The sequence below is a fragment of the Capsicum annuum genome, unplaced genomic scaffold (genome assembly GCF_002878395.1).
Source record: "Capsicum annuum cultivar UCD-10X-F1 unplaced genomic scaffold, UCD10Xv1.1 ctg2586, whole genome shotgun sequence".
Classification (NCBI taxonomy): Eukaryota; Viridiplantae; Streptophyta; class Magnoliopsida; order Solanales; family Solanaceae; genus Capsicum; species Capsicum annuum.
The window spans coordinates 490,150-496,149 of NW_025832080.1; positions in this window are offsets into that span (position 1 = coordinate 490,150).

Genomic DNA, 6,000 nt, shown 5'->3' on the forward strand with positions numbered 1-6,000 from the left:
ATATACTCATGAAGGATTTTGAGAACAATTTAAAGGTTATGCATTATGAATTCATTTTAACGATAAAATGTTTTGGTCTTGAGGTCTTCCCTTAAAGATTGACTTTTTATCCTATATATATGATATGTATGTATACGTTTGAAGTTTAAAAATATGAATTGAGGGCATGAAGAACGAATTTTCCTCTCTCGTTATGTTATTTCTTGATTTACAAGTTAAGGGCTATTCAATTGCATGTCTTAAAGCATGAACCAAGGGTTTACCAACTTATATGGATTTTATGTTGATTGTGAATTGAATAGAGGTATAATTTCTTGTTTTAAGTTCTAAATGTGATAATCAAAAGAATTGCATGATTGTTTTGAGAAATTGACCACCATTTGTTGAAATAATGAAAAAGAGAATCTTTGCATGATTTGAAATATGCTTTGAAACATGAATCCTATTGTACTGTCTGAATGACTTAGTGGTCTAAATATTGTTTGAATGAAAGAGTTGCAATATGATAATATATTGCATAGAGATATGACTTGCAAGTCTTGGTATGACGACACCAAACAGATAATGCCATAACAAATTCAAAACAGAATAAAATGCAGATTTTACTCAGATTTTCATATTTTGAATTCAAAAAGGTGCATGTTTAGAAAAGTTTTAAAATGGGCTTAAAGAGAGTTAGACAGTTACCCGAAGAAAGTACGAGTTGAAAGACCTAATGCTAGAAACTGTGATTTGCCGACACTAGTTGAAAGACCTAATGCTAGAAACTGTGATTTGCCAACACGGGGTTATGGTACCATGCTCTGTGGTCTTGTTTACCTTGATTGATGTCATCCCAATTTGGGACTATGTTTAGGATCCATGCTATGTGGTCTTGCTCACTACCATGATATATTGATTTTATTGGGGATCATGGCACCATGTTGGGTGGTCTTGAGTGCCTCACCTTATAGATAGTCCAATCCTTGCGGCAAACTTGAATTGGAGGCTTGGCCGCCGAGTCAAGGGTGGATTTCATATAGCCCGTGGAATTACAGATTGTAGGGTGTACCATCTAGCTCAGAATTAACATAAAGAGTGGTTCATGATTTCAAAAAAATGTTTAAAAGTTATTTAAAGTATGCCCATGTGTTTTTCATATATGGTATGTAAACTTTTTTATGAATTGCTCTCACTTATATTGTATAAAATTACATTATTTTGGATTGCTCTTCGTACCAGTACATCTGTATTGACCCCTATATTTTAGGATTTGAGGCTCAGTCCCGGGGTTCCACTAAGTAGTAGAAAAATTCGGTCAGAAGTTGCAGTTGGTGAGCCTTCCTTATTTTGGAAGGCCTGATTTGGAACATTGTTATTTTATTTTGGTTTATGGTCCGATTATTTTGCCAGTTTTAGACAGGTGTTGATTTCGTAATTGTTAGAGATTTTGCAGACTGGTGTTAGATGTTGTTGAATGTTTTATAGATTTCATAATCATATTGTCAGTTGAAATAAGATGACCATGTTTCCATCTTGTTATGTTTTTCCGCATTTCTTTATAAGTATATGGATTATGCATATGATTGCTGGTTAGAAGGGCTCTCGGAACTTCATGGTTTGAAATGCTCGTCGCGGCCAGGGCCTTGGTTCGGATCGTGACAAAAATGATAGAATTTATAGCTTTATTAACTGCTGAAATGCATCCAAAAATCACCTGCACAATGATCAATTTTCTTCAGGAGTAGCTACATGCATCACACCTCTTTGAGGTGCGATTCCTACGACCTTGTATGAATATGGAAGGCTTCGTGCACATGACTATTTTTTTAAACCCCTACGGCCTTAAGTGAATGTGGAAGGCTTCATGCACCTGACTGTTTTTTTTATCATGATTCAATTGCTCACCTAGGTTGTTATTTTATATTCTCTTGTTTATTTAGGGTCAAGATGTTTCCAAGCAGAAGGGATAATTGATTTCAAATTTGACTACGGTTATTTTGTGTCCACGAAAATGGGATCTAATGTTCTTAGTGGAGTACTTTACCATCCCCACAACAAGAACCATCATCCTCATTAAAATTAGCTGCACAAAATCATAATGCGATTGTACCTTACGTTCCATCACCTCACCACCATTCAGGGGGGAGGAATAGGAGGAGGAAGAATGGAGATCCTAATCGTCCAAAAGCTAATAGGAATGGATACAATTTTTTCTTTACAGAAAAACATTCCATGCTCAAATCTCTTTATCCGCGTAAAGAGAGGGAATTCACAAAGATGATTGGAAAATATTGGAACAATGTATCTCCTGAAGATTAAATGATACGCACACTCAAACTCATTTTGTATATTCTTTATTATGAAGATTTATCACAATTAACAATGATAAACTAATTCTTACTTAATATTGGACCATGGGCTTTAAATGAGTGATATGGATAGTAAAGATTCATAAGTTTGTCCATCTTCTTTGGAATTATCAAACTCAAGCCTTAAAACACAAATTAGATTGTATAGTAACATTGAAAGAGTTTGACAATGATTGTTAGTCTATACATACAGGTCTCTTAAAATTATGGAATGAAAGACAAGGAAAGGTACAAGAATAACTGAAGGAATATAAGGAAAGAATAACGGCTACATCAGCTTCCTACTAAAGGTGACCGACTATCAGAAGAAAAGGAGAAGGAGATAAAGTTCATTTAGCATGACAATTGGAATGTAGTATCAAAACGTTTTTATAGATTATGTAAGATAGCCCAAAAGTGTAGTTTCTCAAAACATTTGTCTTCCTATACTAATTCTCATGCTTATAAGAAGGTCTTGCTTATCAAACTACTAGTTTTCAGATAAGTGCATTGCACGAGTTATCCAATGTTAGTTGCATCCTGCAAAATATCATAAATTTCTTTCTTAACTTCTTAAGTTTGTTTCCTTATCATCATGATGATTGGAAGTAGTAGTAATTATTTAGCATCAGAGATCAATATGTAAATGTTTCATTCTATTGTAGTTCCAAAAGTGCAGCTCTTTCTGTGGATCAAAATATTGTTATAGCTTATGCAAGATAGTTCGAAAGTTTAGATTCTCAAAACATTAGTTTCCCTAGACTAATTCTCATAATTATAATATGGTCTTACTTATCAAACATCAGGCTAGCTTAGTGATCACTTCATAAAATCCACCATACTTCAATAAAAGGTAGCAATTTTTTTGTTTTACCCCTCCTTAGCACCCATCTTTTCTGGCTCCCTTGGTGAATTGAACATACACTTGTAGGATTGAAGATGAGGGGTGCTTACCATCCGACAACTCTCTATTGTCTAGAAAAAATAATATATTTTTGGGTTAAGCGTTGTCACGGTTGATGTAATATAGTCCACCATTGGACACTTAATTGTGATGTAATATAGTCCCCCATTGGATACTTAATTGTTTGATTGCTAGATGGTTAGAACATCTTCAAAGAACGGGTCTTGATTGAACTTATAATTAATGCATTTATGATGTTTTGACATTTTTGAGCTCAATTATGTGTTCTGATATACATTAATGAATTTCTTATTTCTCATAAAGATGTATACATTATTGCTTAGAGATATTACATTATAAGTCTAAATGAAGTATGCGGCGCTATGTTTAACCGCCATACATAACTCACCTTAGTGGTTTTTCATATTGTGATATGTATAATGAACATTTTAAAAGAGATTTGTTCATACGCAACTAATATTTATGTTATTGTAAATTGAGAGAATGTAAAATGTCTCGACCCGAGCCAAGACCCTGGTCGTGACGAGCATCCCGAACCATGAAAGCTCAGGCGTCCATCTCTATGTGGCAATCATGCACAATGATCATATAATATAAAGAAATACGAAAAATTATCATACGGAAACATGGTCAATCCCCTAATTCAACTGAAAAATACGAATATAAGTTCATAAACATTCTAAAAACATCTATCACTAGTCTGTGAAATCTCTAACAATACGAAAATAATATCTTTCTGAAACTAGGACAAGGCCCCCAGTTGAAACATGAACCAAAACAAAATAACAACGACATATAAACCAGGCCTTCCGAAATAGGGGAGGCTCACCAACTGCAAATCTCAGACACATCAATCTACTGCTTAACGAGATCCCGGGACTGTGCCTCAAATCTTCAAATATATGGGGGTCAATACAATTGCACTGGTACACAAAGCAATCCAAAATAAAGTACTTTTAAATAACATAAGAGAGAGAAATTCATAAAATATTTTACATACGATATATGAAAACACATGGGCATACTTAAAAGACTTTGAAGTATTCCTTTGAAATCACAACTCACTCTTTATCTTACTTCTGAGCTAGGTGGTACACACTATAACTCTACAATCCCACGGGCTATATGGAATACGCCCTTAACTCAGCGGCCAAGCCCCCAACCCAAGTTTGTCGCTAAAGCTAAAGTCTCTATCTCTAATACGCCAAAGGGCACTAGGCCAGTGTATGGTTCCTCTTAGGGACCTAATAAATCCGTATCGGCAAAACACAATTTTCGGCAATGATCCCTTACACTCAAATGCCTTCTTTGGGTAACCACCTAACTCTCTTTAAGCCCATTTTTAATTCTTTAAGACCTGCATTCTTTGAAATCAAAATCTGAAAATCTTTATTATGGCATTCATCTGTTTGGTATCGTCATACAAAGATTTGTAAGTCATATATTCTAAGCCATAAAATATCATGTACTGATCTTTCACTCAAAAAAATATTCATACCACCAAAACATTCAGTGGTACAAGAGGATTCATATTTCAAAACATATCTCAAACCATGCAAAGATTCTCTCTTTTCAACATTTTAGCAATTGGTGGTCAATTTCTCAAAACAAACATGCAATTCCTTTGATTATCACATTAGCATTTAAAAATAAGAAATTATCCCTGTTTTCAATTCACAATCAACATAAATTTCATATAAGCTAGTAAAGCTCTTGACTCATACTTTAAGACATACAATATAGTAACCTATAATTTGTAAATCAAGAAGTAACGCAATGAGAGAGGAAAACTTCATTATTCATACTCTCAATTTCATATTTCAAAATTGAAAAACACATATATACATATACACGAGAAAATCAAGATTCAAGGGAAGGCCTCGAGACCAAAACAGTATATCATTGAAAAGGATTCTTAATGCATATTCTTTAAATTGTTTTCAAGACCCTTCATGAATATATTATTTCTAAACCTTAAAAACTTAATAAAACACTTCCAGCATGCCCATGTAGTTTAGGAAAACCCCACGTACCTTAGATTACTTAGTTTGAAGAATAGAATCCAAATCTTGAAACATTTCTTGAGAATTTTGAACTTAAAGATGGATTTTTGATCTTTTGGGAGGAAAGTTAGGGTTTTTTTCTTGATGGATTTGAGCAATTTTGGGCATATAATGCCCTAATAATGTTTTAATCAGTTATTAACATGACTTGGGGTTACGGGAAAAAGTCGAAACTACCCTTCGGAGTTAAAATTTGCAACCAAAACCCGTTTTAAGGCCCATCGCATCACTCCAGGCGTCTCAATACTATAGGCACCACGACAAGGTGCAATCGGGGTGACCTACTGGTTCTGACAAAAATGATCATAACTTTTAGCTCGAGTATTGGATTTAGGCAAAAATTGGTATTGTTGAAAAGCTAATTCAATTATATATAATTTTGTGGGTCTTGAGATGAAAAATTTCACATATATCAAAAGTTGTACACGTTCAAAGTTGACTCTTGTAAAATCGAATACCAAACTTTGGACGATTCAAAGGCTCTTAGCTCAACTTTGCTCTAAGTAATTTCCATGAAAATTTTTCACCTTATAATCACTTAATACACTAGGTTAAAGATCATGACACATGAATTTACATATGAGTCATGGGATTAGAGTTTACACACGTAGAAACGAAGGTTCGATTTCTAGCTCGAAAATGCGGGGGTTACATAAGACTTATTATTTGGGAAAAGAACATG